The following is a 19,856-nucleotide window of genomic DNA, read 5'->3' as shown; positions in this document are numbered from 1 at the left end:
GCTAGCAAAATGTATACTTTTAGCAATTTCAATTAATATAATTGAAACCAAATGCAAGATTGCAAATAGTTTTGATAATTTGTAATTTTTAGAAGAATCTTTCTGCTGATGGAACTCTTACTGAAGATGTTAATCATACTTTATAGGCTATGACAACATTGGGATACATTTTTGATAAATTATTTTGATATATTTTAGTACATTTAGAATTAATGATTCTTGGGGAATAATTTTTCTAAAAAGATTTAACTCTTCATACAAATCAGATTTGTCTAAGTCCGAATTTAATTTTAAGTAAGCTTATATAAAGGCATTTTAACATTTCCGCTGGCATTTCATGTAACTTGAGGAGGTTGTTCAAGAAACTGAAAGAGGATTCATGATATGTATATAATTTAAAATGCCCATTTATGTACTGTTTTCAATTACAAAAAAATTAATTTTAAAATTGTCTTTGTTAATAATTAGTTCATGTGAAGCTCTATAAAATAAAACCATTTTAAAATTTAATTTCTATCTCTAAGTCTGTAGATAATTTCTTTGCAGTTTTAAAAACCCAGTGATTTTTCAGGAGTTTTCAAAACCAGACATTCTAAACTCTTTGAAGAATTTTCACAGCTCCCTGATATGCTTTATTGCCATGTCCATGTGTATGCTTCTGTTTTGTAATAATTCACTGACAGAATTTACTGCCTGTGTGTGGGCAATTAGGTGCCAGTGTCCCAGCCAGAGGGAGACATAATATTTGTGCAGACATGGCAAGGATGGGCTTCAGGGACAGATGCTTAAGCCGGGCTGTTATTGCTGGCTCTGGCGCTGTCCCCGCACAAAACCTTTTCTCTCTTCTGCAACCATTGCCACTGCAGCCACCGCTTCTGCTGCTGCTGTTGCTGTAGCCATTCTGGGACTAGGTCCCCGCCTGACTATCCTTTGGACCCTGTTGCACCTTGGACTGTCCTGAGACTGCTCTGCATGCCCGTCACTGGCTGTGACTGTGATCTGAGCCCTCGTGTGATGGACTGCAGCCAAATCCACAGTCACATGCACACATGCTGCCCAGTGTATGTCCTCTGCTCACGTGCATGCTCCATCATCCCATCAGGCCTCACTATGAAACACAAATTCAAATATAAAATATTAAGAATTTTAAGACAGCAGAACAGTATTGAACTAAGAGCAGGCCCTGAGCAAAAGCACAGATTGCATGCCCATGAAGCCAGCCCTGACCTGTGTGCCTTTTTGAGCATTTGCTCCAGCCCCCAAACCAAAGATGAAGTGACAAAGTGAGAACTTGTCAGTCTCCATTGCTTTACCTGGTTTTGTGATACTATTCAACACTAACCCCACCCACCTTTTTTTCCAAACCTGCCCCAGCAGTGTTTATTGTCCCTACTCTGGGATACCATCTACCTTCTTTCATCTACTAACAGTGCTTGCTTTGAGTGTTCTGCTTGCTCTTTATCAGCTAGTACTATACACCGACTTTCTTCTTTCTCAGTTTCCTTGTGCTGCCCTAAGTAAGAAATACCTCAAGTGGATACTTTAAAGAACAGGAATTTATTTTCTCACAGTTTTGCAGGCTAGAAGGCAAATCAGGACATTGGCTCTAGGGGAGGGTTCTTCTTTGTTGGTAGCCCTGGGCGCTCCTGGGCGCTCCTGGGCGCTCCTGGGCGCTCCTGGGCGCTCCTGGGCGCTCCTGGGCACTCCTTGGCTGCTTATAGATGTATCTTTACATTGTACCTGTTTTCCCCATGAGTGTGTGTGTCTGTTCTCCCTTTTATAAGAAACCATTATGAAGGCATTAGGTTTAGGACCTACCCTACTCTAGAATGACCTCATTAATATAAGAAAACCCCTATTTCCAAACAGGGTCATATTTATAGGTGGAGGGGTTAGAACTTCCATCTGTATTTCAGGAGGGATGCAATTCAATTCAATTTCATTCCCCTTTATTCCTCATTCCTGATGCCTGGAATCACTTTGCAAATAAACTACTTGCATGCATTTCTTTGTCTCAGGCTCTGCTTTTAGGAGAACCCAAAACCCAACAGTAAGGGTTTCAAAATGTGTTTTTTAATGGGACTAATTTTACTCACTAGTTGACTAACAATGCCCATGGTCCAATCTTTAGATACCAACATTTATTTATTCACTCATCTACTCCCTCTCTCACCTGCGCGCTCACTCGCTCGTTTGCTCGCCCGCTCGCTTATTGCTCACTCACTCAATCAACATATATTCATTGAACACATAACTCTGTGCCAGGCACACTATACCGGGAAACAAAACACAAAACTCCTGCTTTGGGGTGCTGACGGTGATAGGTGTTATGGAGAGAAATAAAGCAGGGAAGTGGGAGTATGATTTGAAATAGGGTGTGCCTTCAGTGAACAAAGACTTAAAGGATGGGAGTGAGTAATGCTGAGGCCTGAGGGAAGAGGGTACCAATCAAATGGATGGGCAAGTGTAAAAACCCTGAAGTGAGAGTAAGCCTGACTGTGCTATGGAAGCAGCCTGGAGGCCAGCATGCCTGGAGGGCAGTGGTTGAGGGCAGATGGTGGGAGATGAGGTCAGAGAAGCAATGAGAGGCCAGATGGAGAAGAGCCTTGCAGGATGCTGTCAGGGCTTAGGTGTTTACTTTGCAGGTTGTCTGCAAAGGGTGGTATAATCTGTCTTATGTTCCAGATACAACAGAGTCTTGCATGTAAAAGCCATCTTAATTGGGTGCAACAAACACAACTTTCTGAATCCTTTGTCCTAGCTTTCAAAAAAATTTTAAGCAGGCCTTTCTAAATTCTTTGTTCAGTAAGATGTTGAAACTTTACTCCCAACGTTGGTATGAACCTTTTTGATTTCATGATTAAAAATGCTCTTTGAAACATTGTATTTATTTTTATTTAGCCAGAAATGTAAATTACATATGCTATTGTCTTTATTCCAAAGAGCTCTTTTGTTTACTGTTGAAATATTTTAAGGGCATCAATCATTGCTTGCATTCTTTGAAAACTAGCTTGTGATGTCGTACACATAATTATTCTCCTTGTTTGAAAATGCATACTTTCCACCCATTTGGATTTGCATTTTGATTTTCTTTTCTTTGTCTTACAATCAAATATCATTTTCTTGTTAGCCAAGTATGTAAGTGAAATTTAAACTGAACTATATTCATTAAGAGGCATGGCATGAATATAACATGAAATTTTATGTGGAGCCAATTTTTCTCTGCCATAATTCAGTCAGGATAGCATAAAATTAGTTTTCTGGGTCTTTAGTCAATAGTGTTTCTGTTCAAACTTTTGAAGAGCATCTGAAATAAACTCAGTGAATCATTCAGAGGAGGTGACTTTCCCAGAACTCTAAAGGAGTGCTGACAACAAGCAATGGACAAATACTCATATCCAAGAAGGGACAATTCCACCTGTACCACTTACTCCCCCCGCCCCGCCACCTATTCTTGCCTAACTTTCTGTTCCTTTTTTTTTTTTTCTTTAATGCTTCTGGTCCTTCTTTCCTTATAGACTGCTCCCGTCCACCAAGCCACTCAACCCTTAAAAGTCCTTCACCAGTTGCATCTAGGAGAGGAATGGGTCTAGATTACAGGCTGGTCAGGTTGTTCCAGCTCTGCTTGTTCTCCCACCAAAAGCCTTGTCTAAATGCTAGTGACATGTTTCCCAGTGACCAGAGAATTTTCCTACAAGAACAAGATGTTCTTCTCACTGGGCCAGATTAATGACCTGTCAAATCTGCAGTGCAGAACACTTTGAAGAGGGCATAAAAGTAACTCATGCACTTAAACAATTATTCTGCAGTGTAGCAATTGAAAATTAATTCTGTTCTTAGCACTCACTACTCTCAATTCCACCAGGGCAGGGGTCTTTGTTGTTTGTTCTTGTTTCCCCAGCATTAAATTTAATACTTGAAACATTGTCAGCACTCTATGAATATTTGTCAAATAAAGGAATAAAAGGACAATAAACAAGCTTTGTGCAGAGTACTGTGGTATTTTTAAGTCATAATATTTGTTTATCAAAGATCTGTCTGATCAGAGTAAAGTGATTTAGAAATTGACTTAGATGAGTTGTTGAATATGTTGGCTGATGTCTGCCAAAAAGAACATATTAGTACCAAATTTGCCTGAACCTAGTCACTGCTAGCAAATGGCCTTCAGGTGGATTGAATTAAGTCATTCTATGCAATGAAATCCATTGCTGTCCAGTCAGTTCCAACTCATAGCAACCCTATATGACAGAGTAGATCTGTCCCATAGGGTTTCCAAGGAGCAACTGGTGATAAGAACTTCTGACCTTTTGGTTAGCAGCTGAATGCTTAACCACTGCGCCATTCAAATTTATTGTTATATGGAGGGACATTTGGTAATTAATTCATATCAGTGAGCTGATAGGAATGGAGTCCTATTTAAAATGAAGCATTTTACTGATATTGTAGCATAGTACATGTCTGTTATTTTCTCCCTAGATAAGCCATTGATTGTTGCTGTAATTGTACCTTGATTTGGTTCAAGTGCCAGCAGTTGTGTTAACTGTTCCCTACTCCAGCAAACATATGTGATTCAAGCTCAGCCAATTAGAATATCACATTCCTTGGGTCACAGTTACTGGAATAGGGATGAACACATAAGTCAATAAATTCCAATGATACATCTGTTAAGACAATGGGAAAGACTTTTCTTTCCCTTTGCCCCAGATTATAGTTATGAGAATATTGGCTTTTGCTCTGTTGCCCCCACAAGGGAACAGTCTGTTTGATAATGGAGCTAACATGGAAGAAGTGGAGTTGAGAGACTGAGAAAAACAGGGCCGAAATAGGGTCCTGGTGATATCATTTAAATCTTTGATCATGTTAGGCTTGCAGTCATGCTTATCTCTAGACTTTCCTATAATAACCAAACCAAACTCAGTGCTGTCGAGTCAATTCCCAGTCATAGCGACCCTATAGGACAGAGTAGAACTGCCCCGCAGAGTTTCCAAAGAGCGCCTGGCGGATTCGAACTGCCGACCCTTTTGGTTAGCAGCCGTAGCACTTAACCACTATGCAACCAGGGTTTCCCTTTCCTATAATCTGAGCCAATAAATTCAATATTTATCCAAGCCAGTTTATGTTGGGTTTTTGATCCTTTGAGATCTAAAGAGTTTTAAGTAACGCACATGATTAAGGGACCTGCTATTAATCTTACCAGGAATTTTTTGCTTCTATTTCCCCACTAGCTTTTTAAAAATTGCCAGCTTTTAGTTCTGGTGATCTTCTTTTGTTCCATTGTTTTCTGTTATTAATTTCTGTTCTTAACTTTATTATTTCATTTCTTGTACTTCCATTGACTATACTGTTGTACTTTTTTTTTTTTAACTTTATGTTGGAAGCTTACTCATCAATTTTCAGTTTTCTTTTTAATATACATTTTTAACAGTGTAGATGTCCTGCTAAGTACTATTTTAGTTGCATCCCATAGGTTTTAATATGTAATGTAATTTTCATGTTGTTCAGTTTTAAAATATTTTCCAATGTCCATTTTTATTCCTTGACTCAAGAACTCTTTAGGGTTACAGTTCAGATTCACCAGGTGCTCCCTGGAAACCCTATGCAGCAGTTCTACTCTATCGGATAGGGTAGCTACAAGTCAGAATTGACTCAATGGCAATGGGTTTGGGTTGGTTTTACAGTGGACTTTCAGGCTATTTCTAAACTTTCACTACTATAAACAGTGCTACAATGAATACACTGTGTGTTCAAGCTTAAATGTAAGACAAATTCTGAAATGTGGGATTGCTGGATTGAAGAGCTTATGCAATTCAGATTTTATGGATATTACCAAATTGCCTTCCAAAGTGGTCACTCCTAGTTTCACTCCTAGTAATGGTAGGTGCTGAAGAATATACAACAAACCGTTAACACTAATTACCTCAGGGACTGTAATGGGTGGGAGACTGACTGAAAAAAAAAAGTTTTTTTTTTAAATATACACCTCTAGGCCCCCGGGCAGCGCTTGGAAGTCGGCACGTTGCTGTCGCCGGTGTTGATACCATGGAATGCCTCTGCGGGATCGCAACCTTAAAGAAAAATTTTCAGATAGCAACAGTGGCTGAAAATGGTGATTGTGAAAACATGGCAGCGCTGGAGGCCAAAATCTGTCATGAAATTGAGTATTATTTTGGTGACTTTATTTTGCCATGGGACAAATTTTTAAAGGAACAGATCAAACTGGATGAAGGCTGGATACCTTTGGAGATAATGATAAAATTCAACAGGCTAAACCGTTTCACGACAGACTTTAATGTAATAGTAGAAGCAGTGAGCAAGTCAAAGGTAGAACTCATGGAAATAAGTGAAGATAAAACTGAAATCAGAAGCTTTCCAAGCAAACCCCTCCCTGAAGTGACTGATGAGTATAAAAATGAGCTAAAAAACAGATCTGTTTATATTAAAGCCTTCCCAACTGATGCAACCCTTGATGACATAAAAGAATGGTCAGAAGACAACGATCAAGTGCCAAATATTCTGATGAGAAGAACATGGCACAAAGCATTTAAGGGGTCAATATTTGTTGTGTTTGATAGCATTGAATCTGCTAAGAAGGTTGTAGAGACCCCTGGCCAGAAGTACAAAGACACAGACCTACTAATACTTTTCAGGGAAGATTACTTTGCAAAAAAGAATGAAGAAAGAAAGCAAAATAAACTAGAAGCTAAATTACAAGCCAAACAAGAGCAAGAAGGAAAACAGAAGTTAGGAGAAGATGCTGAAATGAAATCTCTAGAAGAAAAGATGGGCTGCTTGCTGAAATTTTCAGGTGACTTAGATGATCAGATCACAGAGAAATAAAATGGATAAACTTGTCAGAGGAGCAAAAGAGGGAGTAATCCTATTTAAAGAAGCACTGGATAAAGCCAAAGATGCAAGTAATGGTAACCTAAATTAAGGAACAAAGAAGTGACGTGGGAAGTACTAGAAGGAGAGGTGGAGAAAGCAGTGTTGAAAAAAATCTTGGAAGATCAACAAGAATCCCTAAACAAATGGAAGTCAAAAGGTCACCAAATTTAAGGAAATGGAAACGGAAATAAAGTTGCCCAGGCTGGGTCTGCTAAAGGAAAGTACAATTACAGGGCAAAAAAACTAAATTTGATAGTGATGATGAATGCGATGAAAATGGTGCAGCTGGATCAGTGAAAAGAGCAAGAGAAAAAGCAGGCAGAGAAGAACCTGCATCAAAACAGCAGAAAACAGGAAATGGTTCTGGAGACCAGTAATTTAGTAAACAATTTTAAAATTCATTTTAATTAGGTTTTAACCGACTCTTGTCTTTGGAGAGCTTTAAAAAGAAAATCGAATTAGGTCGACTTCAAGGTCCACCTGTAAGAAAGGAAAATTTTGTTGTTTTTTAAAATGTGTAGCTCTATCTATCAGATGTTTCAAATATCAAAAGGAAGATTCTTCTACTAAATTACCTTTTTAATATGAAAATGTATTAGTATAAACAAATAAAATCTATGCTGTATTAAAAAAGCAAAAACATTTTTTTTCTTCATTTTTGTGCCCAAAGCATTCGAGAAAGAACTTGTTATCTTAAGCCAGATTATCAGCTGTTGGTTATGATTATGAGCCCATTTCACAGTTAATTATTCCATTTCCTAGGCTGGCTTTTTTTACCCAGAAAACCGGAAACAGAAGAAATAGTTACTTATTGAAAAGCTTTTCATACTGAATGTAGTTAGGCCAGAATCAAGAGACTTACTGATTTCTTTTTATGACATTTATATGATGCCGGCATATCTCAGCTCTGTAAAACAAAAGACACCTAAGGGTAAAAATTATATTTTCAAACATATATCAACCTAACTTAAAAAACTAAGACAGTACTAAGTGCTCATAAGCCAAACATTTTAGACCTGCCACTTTAACTCATCCAAGATTAACCATGGCAGACTAAGCTTGGTATTTCTACAATTTTGGCTATTTAAACTGAAGCTAGAGATTATGGGTAGTTTAGAAGGATAACAAATGGACATAAAAGTATATCCTATGAAAATGACAGTACCTTTCTATTTTTAGTTTCCTGGTCATCTATTCTAATTTAATGTCATAATAGCCATGCTTACTTCAAAATATTTTCATCCTGAATTTAGTAATGGTAGAAAGTAGCTAATTACCTACTAAGCTCTCAAATGAGAACCCATTTTTCATGTCCTTTCTTTGTAAAGAATAAGTTCTGAAAACTCTTCAAACTAATCAATTTTAGAGGGAGGGCAATAAGTCTACCTATCCTTTACTTTTTGCAACATAACTTTGAACTTTCTAGATCACAGCTTCTCAAATTTTAATGTGCAATCGAATCACTTGGGGATCTTGTTGAAATGCAGATTATAATTCGATAGGTCTGGGTGGAGCCTGAAATTACTCATTTCTAACATACTCTCAAGGAATATGAATGCTGATGGTCTGAGGACTACACCTAGAGTAGCAAGGCTCTGGCTAGATATACTATTCAGACTGTTCTAATTGCTTCATATCACATATTGTAATACCTTAAATGAGGTAAGGAATGAGCAATACTGAATATAATAATCAGCAGGCCTGTTACATTATTGTTATGAACAGTAATATATCTAGTTATGTATTTAACATAGTGTCATTTTTACCATCATGTAAAAACATTTTCCCCTGTTGTTTTATTTCGGGCTTTTCAAAATTTGGATTATAGTTAGTGTCTTTTTTTCTAGTGTCCAGTTATGTTTTCCCCAATTTGATGTTTGTGAATATTATCCAGTTTACTAATAAAAATGTATCAAACAGGAAAAAAATATACACCTCTGATTTTTTTTTTTACTTGTTATCAAATTCATTATCAGTTTGTAATTATTTATTTTCTGTTGTGCTTTCAGTAAAAGTTTACAGCTCAAGTTTCCCTTACAAAAATTTATACACATTCTGTTACGTGACCCTAGTTGCTATCCCTATAATGTGACAGCACGTTCCGCCTTTCCACCCTGGGTTTCCTGCGTTCATTCAACCAGCTCCTATCTCTTTCTGCCTTCTCATCTCGCCTCCAGACAGGAGCTGCCCATTTAGTCTCATATATCTACTTGAATTAAGAAGCACACACTTTACGAGTATTATTTTAAGTTTTATAGTCCAGCCTAATCTTTATCTGAAGAGTTGGCTTTGGGAATTGTTTTAGTTTTGGGTTAACAGAGAGTCCAGGGGCCATGTCTTCCGGGGTTCCTCTAGTCTCAGTCATACTGTTAAGTCTGGTCCTTTTACTAGAATTGAGTTATGCACCCCACTTTTCTCCTGCTCTCTCGGGGACTCTGTGTTGTGTTCCCGGTCATTTCAAGCATTGGTGGTAGCTGGGCACCATCTAGTTCTTCTGGTCTCAGGCTGATGGAGTCTCTGGTTTATGTGGCCCTGCTTGTCTCTTGGGATAATGTTTTCCTTGTGTCTTTGGTGTTCTTCATTCTGCTTTGCTCCAGGTGGATTGGGACCAATTGATGCATCATAGATGGCTGCTCACAGATACCACTCACCAAAGTGAGAGGCAGAACATGTTCTTAATAAACTTTGTTATGCCAGTTGACCTAGATGTCCCTTGAAACCACAGTCCCCAGACCCCCACCCCAGCTAGCCTGTCCCTCGAAGTGTTTGGTTGTATTCAGGAAACTTCTTTTTTTTTTTTTTTCTTAGCTTTTGGTTTAGTCCAGTTGTGCTGACTTCCCCTATATTATATGTTGTCCTTCCTTTACCTAACATAATTCTTGTCTACTATCTAGTTAGTAAATTCCCCTTCCCTCCCTCCCACCATTGTATTCATCAAATAATGTTTTCTTCTGTGTTTAAAGTTCTTGAGTTCTCATAATGGTGGTCTCATACAATATTTGACCTTTTGCAACTGACTAACTTCACTGAGCATAATGCCTTCCAGATTCATCCATATCGTGAGATGTTTCACAGATTCATTACTGTTCTTTATCATTGCGTTATATTCCATTGTGTGAATATAGCATAATCTGTCTATCCACTCGTCTGTTGATGGACACTGAGGTTGTTTCCATTTTTTGCTATTGTCAACAGTCCTGCAGTGAACATGGGTGTTCATATATCTGTTTGTGTGATGGCTCTTATTTCTCTAGAATATATTCTAAGGGGTGGGATTGCTGGATCGTACGGTACTTCTATTTCTAGCTTTTTAAGCAAGTGCCAAATTGATCTCCAAAGTGGTTGTACCATTTTACATTCCCACCAGCAGTGTGTGAGTGTTCCAGTCTCTCCACAACCTCTCCAACATTTATTATTTTGTGTTTTTTGGATTAATGCTAGCCTTGTTGGGGTGAGATCGTATCTCATTGTAGTTTTGATTTGCGTTTCTGTAATGGCTAATGATCATGAGCATTTCCTCATGTATCTGTTAGCTGCCTGAATGTCTTCTTTGGTGAAGTGTCTGTTCATTTCCTTGCCCATTTTTTAATTGGGTTATTTGCCTTTTTGTTGTTGAGATTTTGCAGTATCTTGTAGATTTTAGAGATTAGACCCTGATCAGATATGTTGTAGCCAAATTTTTTTTCCCAGTCTGTAGGCAGTCTTTTTACTCCTTTGGTGAAGTCTTTGGATGAGTGTAGGTGTTTGATTGTTAGGCGCTCCCACTTATCTAGTTTCTCTTCTGGTGTTTGTGCATAGTTAGTTATGTTTTGTATTCTTTTTATGCCATATGTTAGGGCTCCTAGTGTTGTCCCTATTTTTTCTTCCATGATCTTTATTGTTCTAGGTTTTATATTTAGGTCTTTATCTACTTTGAGTTAGTTTTTGTGCATGGTGTGAGGTATAGATCTTGTTTCATTTTTTTTGCAGATGGATATCCAGTTATGCCAGCACCATTTGTTAAAAGGACTGTCTTTTCCCCATTTAACTGTTTTGGGGACTTTGTCAAATATCAACTGCTCATATGTGGATGGGTTTATGTCTGGATTCTCAATTCTGTTCCATTGGTCCATGTATCTGTTATTGTACGAGTACCAAGCTGTTTTGACTACTGTGGCAGTATAATAGGTTCTAAAATCAGGTAAAGTAAGGCCTCCCACTTTGTTCTTCTTTTTCAGTAATGCCTTATTTATCTGGGGCCTCTTTCCCTTCCATATGAAGTTGGTGATTTGTTTTTCCATCTCATTGAAAAATGTAATTGGAATTTGGATTGGGATTGCATTGTATCTATAGATTGCTTTTGATAAAATAGACATTTTTACAGTGTTGAGTCTTCCCACCCACGAGCAAGGTATGTTTTTCCACTTATGTAGGTCTCTTTTGGTTTCTTGCAGTAGTGTCTTGTAGTTTTCTTTGTATAGGTCTTTTACGTCTCAGGTAAGATTTATTCCTAAGTATTTTATCCTTTTAGGGGCTATTGTAAATGGTATTGATTTGTTGATTTCCTCTTAGAAGTTCTCTCTGTTGGTGTAGAGGAATCCAACTGATTTTTGTACGTTTATCTTGTATCCTGATGCTCTGCCGAACTCTTCTATTAGTTTCAGCAGTTTTTTTGAGGATTCTTTAGGGTTTTCTGTGTATAAGATCATGTCATCTGCAAATAGAGATACTTTGACTTCTTCCTTGCCAATCTGGATGCCCTTTATTTATTTGTCTAGCCTAATTGCTCTGGCTAGGACCTCCAGCACAATGTTGAATAAGAGTGGTGATAAAGGGCATCCTTGTCTGGTTCCTGTTCTCAAGGGGAATGCTTTCAGGCTCTCTCCATTTAGGATGATGTTGGCTATTGGCTTTGTATAAATACCCTTTATTATGTTGAGGAATTTTCCTTCTATTCCTATTTTGCTGAGAGTTTTTATCATGAATGGATGTTGGACTATCAAATGCCTTTTCTGCATCTATTGATAAAATCACGTGGCTCTTGTCTTTTGTTTCATTTATGTGATGGGTTACATTGATTCTTTTTCTGAAGTTGAACCATCCCTGCATACCTGGTATGAATCCCACTTGGTCATGGTGAATTATTTTTTTGATATGTTGTTGAATTCTATTGGGTAGAATTTTGTTGAGGATTTTTGCACCTAAGTTCATGAGGGATATAGGTCTGTAATTTTCTTTTTTTTGTGGTGTCTTTACCTGGTTATGGTATCAGGGCTATGCTGGCTTCATGGAATGAATTTGGGAGTATTCCGTCCTTTCCTATGCTCTGAAATACCTTTAGCAGTAGTGATGTTAACTCTTTTCTGAAAGTTTGGTGGAATTCTCCAGTGAAGCCATCAGGGCAAGGGCTTTTTTTTTTTTTTAAATTACCTCTTCGATCTCTTCTTTTGTTATAGGTTTATGTAGTTCTACCTCTGTTTATTTATGTAGTTGTTCTGCCTCTGTTTGTGTTAGTCTAGGAACGTAGTGTGTTTCTAGAAATTTGTTCATTTCCTCTAGGTTTTCAAATTTGTCAGAGTACAATTTTTCATAGTATTCTGTTATGATTCTTTTAGTTTCAGTTGGGTCTGTTGTGGTATCTCCCATCTCATTTCTTATTCAGGTTATTTGCTTCCTCTCCTGTTTTTCTTTTGTTGGTTTGGCCAATGCTTTATTGATTTTTATTGATCTTTTCAAAGAACCAGCTTTTGGTCTTGTTAACACTTTGTTTTTCTATTCTCTATTTCATTTATATCTGCTCTGATTTTTATTATTTCCTTTCTTCTGGTGCCCATGGCTTCTTTTGCTGCTCTATTTGTTCAATTTGTAGAGTCAATGTTTTAATTTTGTCCCTTTCTTCTTTTTGGATGTGTGCATTCATTGCCATAAATTGACCTCTGAGCACTGCTTTTGCTATGTCCCAAAGGTTCTGATAGGATGTGTTTTCATTCTCATTTGATTCTGTGAATTTCTTCATTCTGTGTTCAATTTCTTCTATAACCCAGTAGTTTTTAAGCAAGGTGTTTTTCAGTTTCCATGTATCTGACTTTTTTTTCCTTGCCGTTTCTGTTATGGATTTCTGCTTTTATGGCTTTATGGTCAGAAAAGATGCTTTGTAATATTTCGATGTTTTGGATTCTGTTAAGGCTGGCTTTGTGGCCTAATACATGGTCTATTCTGGAGAATGTTCCATGTGCATTGGAAAAGAAGTATACTTGGCTGCTGTTGGGTGGAGTGTTCTTTATATGTCTATGAGATCAAGTTCGTTGATTGTGGCATTTAGACCTTCCGTGTCTTTATTGAGCTTCTTTTTTGGATATTTTGCCTTTACTGAAAATGATGTGTTGAAGTCTTCTACTATTGTTGTGGAGCTGTTTCTTTTTTCAGTGCTGTTGGATTTCGTTTTATGTATTTTGGAGCCCTTTTGTTGGGTGCATAAATATTTATTATGGTAATGTCCTCCTCATATCATTATATAGTGTACTTCCTTATCCTTTGTGGTGGACAAAAAGTCTATTTTGTCAGAGATTAATATTGCCACTCCTGCTCCTTTTTTGATTGTTGTTTACTTGATATGTTTTTGCCATTTTTGAGTTTTAGTTTGTGTCTTTGAGTCTAAGATGTGTGTCTTGTAGGCAGCATATAGAGAGATCTTTTTTTTTTTTTTTTTAATCCGTTCTGCCACTCTCTGTCTCTTTATTGGTACATTTAGTCCATTTACATTCAGCGTAATTATTGATGGGTATGAGTTTAGTGCTGTCATTTTGATGTATTTTTTTGTGTTGTTGAGTTTCTTTGTTCCACTTAATTTTCTGTGCTGAGTCATTCTTCTTTACATATTTTCTTTTCCTCTTTTTCATTGTTGTTAATTTTGTATTTGCTGAGTTTTTACGTTTTTCTTGTTTTTTATTTTGGTGTATAGGATTGTTAGTTTCCTTTGTGGTTACCTTAATATTTACCTCTATTTTTCTAAGTTTAAACCAATTTTTTTATTTCTTGATATCACCTCGACTTCCTCTCCATATGAAAGTTCTATGACTTCATTATTTAGCCCCTCTGTTTGGGTTTAATGTTGTCATCTGTCACATATTTACATCTGTTTCCCTATTTTCAGTGTTTTAGCTTTCTGTCTCTCTGTGGATTCTTGCAGCCCATTAAATTTGTCATTATGCCCTTGTATAACCTTCTTAAGTTCCTCTGTTGCTTAGTCTGTGTGTTCCTTGACCTGGTCTGCATTTGGCCTGATCTCCTTCTTGGTCTCTTGAAGAGCTCTGTATATTAATCTTTTGAATTGTATCTCCGATAATTCCAAGAAGTCATCTTCCTCCAGGAAGTTTCTTGGTTCTTTGTTTTGGTCACTTGCTGAAGCCATCATGGTCTGCCCCTTTCTGTGATTTGATATTGACAGTTATCTCTGAGCTATCAATAAGTTATTATATTTATTTTTTGTTTGCTTACTGTGTCCTAGCTTCTTGTTTTGGTTTCATGTGCTCAGATAGGCTGGTCGTGTGTGCTACTTTGATTATTGGCATCTTTGAAGCTCTCATGTCCTGTCACCAGGTGGTTAGAGCTGTTACTGGGTCTGTGAGCCCAGGAGTCTTTTTACTTTTCTTGTGTAGGTTCAGCTTAGGTGTCCAGGTCACCTGTCACCAAGTGTGTAGTACAGGCTCTCACCTACAGTCCTAGCCGGGCAGGGGTGATTGGAGTAGGCACAGGTATCTGGCTACAGTAGGGGATCATGTGCTGAGCATGGCAGGGGACTGATGGCTGCCCCTGTGTGCCTAGGTAGAAGGCGTGTCCCTGTTCCTTAGAGTGTGTAGGTGGGTGGGTTTTGCAGCTGGACTTTGGGCACCCATTGCTGTTGGGTGTAAGGACTGGGAAGCACCACTTTTTCTTAGACCCCTGTTGCAGGTGGCTAGGTGGAGTGGGTTGAGCCACCAGTCCTCAGACCCCTGATGTGGGTAGATGAGGACCCTGCTTAATAGGCAATGAGGTGTCAAATGTCACGAGTCTGCAATTCCCTCTCGGCTGTTGCGTTTGAAAATAGGGTTCAGGAATATGCCCTGTTGTACTGGGCTAATGAGGTCCTGTGCTGCTGAAATGGGTCCAAACAGGTCTAGGCAGGGGTAAAAGGCATTAAAAGTCTGTGGACCCCTTATGCCTGTGCCTAGGCAAAGGGGCTGTGCCTGCCCTGAGTTCCCAGCTTGGGGGAGCTGGCAGATTATTTTTCCTGTTTGTTAATTTGTTCCATCTTCAAAGCCAGGAGAATGGCTCGGAAAGCGCAGTGGATCTGACTTCCAGCCCAGGGCGTGCAACAATACCTGAAGCCAGGCCATGATCCAGAGCAGAGCGGAAAGGAGGCAGGTAAATGGGAGAGAGGTAATTCCCAAAGGTGGGAAGAGTATTTTTAATCTGCATGGTAGGTTAGATGCTCATACTTATCTTTCACTGATTTAACGCTGCTTTTCCTTGGTTCCAGAAGCTTGAGCAGACTCTCCACCACTTAGTTTCTCCCCATGTGGAAAATGCATCCCCAGTGCTACTACTTGCCTTAGCCCCCATGCGTTGGCCGATGCAGGTGCCGGGTGCCAGCCAGGTCATGTCTGGCAAACTCTCACTACTTCTGAACTGTCTCTCTCTCCCCCTGCCACTCAGTCCAACTCCTCAACTTTGCCTTTGAGGTTCAGGTCTCCTAGATTGTCATATATAATCAATTCACTTGTTTTTTCAGGTCTTTGTTGTAAGAGACACCGCAGGAAGCATCTGACTACTCCACCATCTCGGCTCCAACTTCTTATTTTTTAATAATAAAATATCAGTCTGAAGTTCACTGGAAATATCTGGGAAGAAGACAAAAATTAAGTAGATAGTTAGAAGTGATAAAAATAGTCCTATGGAATACATCATCTTTAATTGTAAGCCTTTATGGAAGTAGGACCACTACAAATTAAGTATGCAATATATCAATACCTGGCTAAAATGGAAACTGTAGAGTTACCTTGGCCTAGAGGAGACTCTAGGGAGTGGAAGCCCATTATTCTCCACCATATACCTGGCTAATTTATCTCTTTTGTCTGCTCACCACTAAAAGGTTGAAAATGCTAGTGGCTCTTCTAAAGTATATACATGTCCTTCTCTCCAGGAGGGAACCCTGGTGGTGAAGTGGTTAAGTGCTATAGCTGCTAACCGAAGGGTCAGCATTTCAAATCCACCAGGCGCTCCTTGGAAACTCTATGGGGCAGTTCTACTCTGTCCTATAGGGTCGCTATGAGTCAGAATCGACTTGACGGCACTGGGTTTGATTTGGGTTTGGTCTCTCCAGGAAGATGATTTATCTGGCCCATTAACATGAGCGCACTGTGACTCTTCCTTATTAAGTTTCTTATGTAAGTTAAGTTTTAAATATCTTTCAAGTATTTTATTTTTTAAAAATTTCCTGTGTTTGCATTTCCTGGTGGTAGCCCCTTTTCTGTATTGTGCTGCAGTGTTCTGGAAAGCTGGGACCCAGAAAGGGTGAAGCACAAAACGAGGGCATTGATTATCAGGGGTTTTGTCGATAGACGTGTTACATGCTTTCCTGTTCCTTTGGGCAAGTACTCAGTCTGGGTGAAGGCCAACTAAGGAGGGCCCTGAAACTGAGGATGAGGCCCATGACTTTGAGGAAAACAGGAAGGAAAAAAGTAGTACCTGGGGTTTTGAGGGAAGATGGTAGAAGGTAATGGTGAGACTGGATAGGGCTATGCAGAAGAGGGATAAAGGCTGGGGAACCAAGTAAGAAAAATTGGCATAGTAGAGCTTATGAAAATACCTCCCAGAGGGAGGGAGGCGTGGCAAACAAAGAAGGTGCATTGTCACTTGCATAAAAATATGGTACATAGTACATGAAGCAGCAACAGAGGGAATGGTTGGGAGAAAACAAATTTAAGAACTTCTTCAAAATAGGCAGAATCTTCATACCATGGTGATCGTTGAGCCAGGGAGGGTGGGGAAGGAGTATTCCTAGTGTTCCGTGTGCAGTCTGCTGCCATTTCTCCATATTTACCCTGCGCTGTAACCAGACAAACCTCTTAGGGTTCCCTAAGCACCTTGTGCCCCCTCAGGCCTTCACAGCTGTGCATGTTGCTCATTTATCCACAGGGTTCTTCCCCGGGTAAACTCCCAATTGTCCTTTAAGACACTGGTCAAATGTCACATCTTTTAATTCTTTACTGCTGCATGCTGTATATACCCCTCAATTAGTATTAATTTCACAATATTATAATTTTGTAGCATCATCCCCAACCTGAGATTTGGCTGTTCTTACTCTGGGAGTCAGACATGTCTGATGAACCCGTGGGGCAGGTAGGTCTTCCAGAAGCGTGTTTGTATAAGGGCCTGAGGACCATTCGGGAAGAAAACTCTATGTGAGGAGATAATAGTCAAGCATAACAAGTATGTCCTATAACAATGCCTTCGTTGTTACAAAGCAGTAGTAGTTTGAGTATCACATGAGGTCTGTATGCTGATTATTAAGCTATTATTCTTCACTTCCAGAGCTATGCCTTCTGTACTCTACCCTGTGATGATTGAGTTGCGATTCTGTTCTGCCAGTAGGAAGCACTAGAGGAAGACGGGAAGGCAGAAGGGGAGAGAAGGAAATTGTTCCTTTCTGTTGCTTTTTGTTCTGTGCCTAAGCAATGGCACTTCGCCCCAAGTAGCAGTTGTTAACTACCAGTTCCCCTCAGAGGGGCCAGCAGTAGCTGGGTAGCACCCCTCCTTAAAGATCGAATCCAGGGTTTGAGGATATCCTCTGCCAAGCTCTGAGGTTGTAAAAATCCCAACCCATCAGCTTTGTTCACCAGCCCTACAGACAGTGGTTGCCTCTTGCAGTTACTATCACTGAATTACCTAGATGTCCCCTTATGCTTTTCCAGTTCTCCAAAACCTGCTTAGCCAATTCCCTATATTAAATTCTCTTTGTTAAAATAACTAATATGGTTTCTATTTTCCTGACTGAACACTGACTAATACAGACCTCCACTTAAGTTCTCCATGGAGTTCTGACTGAATACTATGGGATTGAGAAAAACATTGAAAGACAAGTTTTCTGTATAAACGGTACTGTTTTGTACCCCTCCACAAAAATTAACATTAAGCAGTAGGACTCAAGGGAATAACTAAGACCTTTGGAGTTTTAATATGCCAGTACCCAACTGACAAGGCCAGAACTGTAGGAGAGGAAAATATGACTGATGGCCAGGCAGGTAAAGCACATGAATGAGGTAGGTTGGTTGGAGAAACAAGAGAAAGTGGTGGAATGTTGGTATACTGGAGACCATTTTACCTTGTCCATAAGGGACAACTACTACTAATTTCCAGTCTTTTGACTGTTGGGATATGGGGCCAACATCTTCTAAATTTTTTAAGAAAGCTCAAAATCTAGAGTTTTAAGTAGAATTAGTTAGCAACTAATTCAAACTAAAAGCAGAACAAAACAAAAGAAAAACAACAACAACAAAATTATGCAGGCCAAAACCATGGAAGTCAAGCAATGTCTTTTGTTGTTATAGATCACAGGTCACTATTTCAACTCTGTAGGAATAGTCAGCCTTATTTATTGGACTTGTAGGAGCCTTAGGAATACTTGATGATCTGGGAGATATCTTTGCAGGGCACATTGTTCCAGTAAGTGTAGGTAAGAGTTAATGACACACAGTTTATATTTATTCACATGTCTTCTGTCCTATTAGACTGTGAGCTCCCTGGAGGCAAGAATTATGTCTGATTCATCTTTGTATCTCTAGCCTCTGGCATAATGCCTGGAATTCAGTAGATGTTCAATAAGGTTTAGTGAATAGTCAAATGGTTGACTGAGTTAGTAATTAAGAAAGACAATATGATGTATAAAACACAGCTTGGAAATTAGACTTATGTTCTAGTCCTGGCTTTGTCATTAGCGGTGTGACTTCGAGAAACAACTTAACTTGTCTGAAAATAATTTTCTAATTTGTGAAATGGAGATACAAATACCTCTCTTCCAAGATTTTTTGTTTTGTTATCATTAATTTAATAGAACAGTAAATGTGAAAGTGCCTTGTGGAGGGATTGACAGATAATGGGCATTGAGAAGGGGCTCACAGTTTTTGTTCCTTCAGTAGCTTGCTCTACGACAGTAGCAGAACTAGGACTAAAACTATATTTAAAGTATCTTGTTGTTGTTAGGTACCGCCAAGCCAGTTCTGACTCATAGCGACTCTATGTACAACAGAATGGAACATTGCCAGGTCCTGTGCCATACTCACAATTGTTGCTGTGTTTGAGCTCGTTGTAGTCATTGCATCAATCCGTCTTGTAAAGGTCTTCTTTTTCGTTAATCCTCTACTAAGCATGATGTCCTTCTCCAGGGACTGGTCCCTCCTGATAACAGGTCTAAAGTACGCAAGATGAAATATCATCATCCTTGCTTCCAAGGAGTATTCTGTCTGTACTTCTTCCAAGACAGATTTGTTTGTTCATCTGGCAGTCCATAGTATATTCAATATTCTTCACTAACACCATAATTCGAAGGCATCAATTCTTCTTTGGTCTTTATTATTCATTGTCTAGCTTTCACATGCATATGAGGCGATTAAAAATCCATGGCTTGAGTCAGGCACACCTTAGTCCTCAAAGTGACATCTTTGTTTTTGAACACTTTAAAAAGGTCTTTTGCAGCAGATTTTCCCAATGCTATGCAGCATTTGATTTCTTGACTGTTGCTTCCATGGGTGTTGATTGTGGATCCAAGTAAAATGAAATCCTTGACAAGTTCAGTATTTTCTCCATTTATCATGCTGTTGCTTTTGGTCCAGTTGTGAGTGTCTTAGTCCACTGATATTTCACCTGCATGTGCTAGCTTGTATCAGAAGAGAATTCTTTTAGTTAATTATTATCATTAAATTGGATATTCCCAGAATGACTCTGTTATGTTGAAC

General features: G+C 38.9%; 1 pseudogene; it reads left to right on the top strand.

Annotated features, from left to right (window-relative positions):
* The first annotated feature begins 6,039 nt into the window (after positions 1 to 6,039).
* LOC100672488 (lupus La protein-like) lies at positions 6,040 to 7,494 on the top strand (annotated as a pseudogene).
* The last annotated feature ends 12,362 nt before the right edge of the window (positions 7,495 to 19,856 follow it).

The sequence above is a fragment of the Loxodonta africana genome, chromosome 4 (genome assembly GCF_030014295.1).
Source record: "Loxodonta africana isolate mLoxAfr1 chromosome 4, mLoxAfr1.hap2, whole genome shotgun sequence".
Taxonomy (NCBI): domain Eukaryota; kingdom Metazoa; phylum Chordata; class Mammalia; order Proboscidea; family Elephantidae; genus Loxodonta; species Loxodonta africana.
The sequence above is the reverse complement of the archived record's forward strand: the minus strand, read 5'-3'. Positions and strand labels throughout refer to the sequence as shown.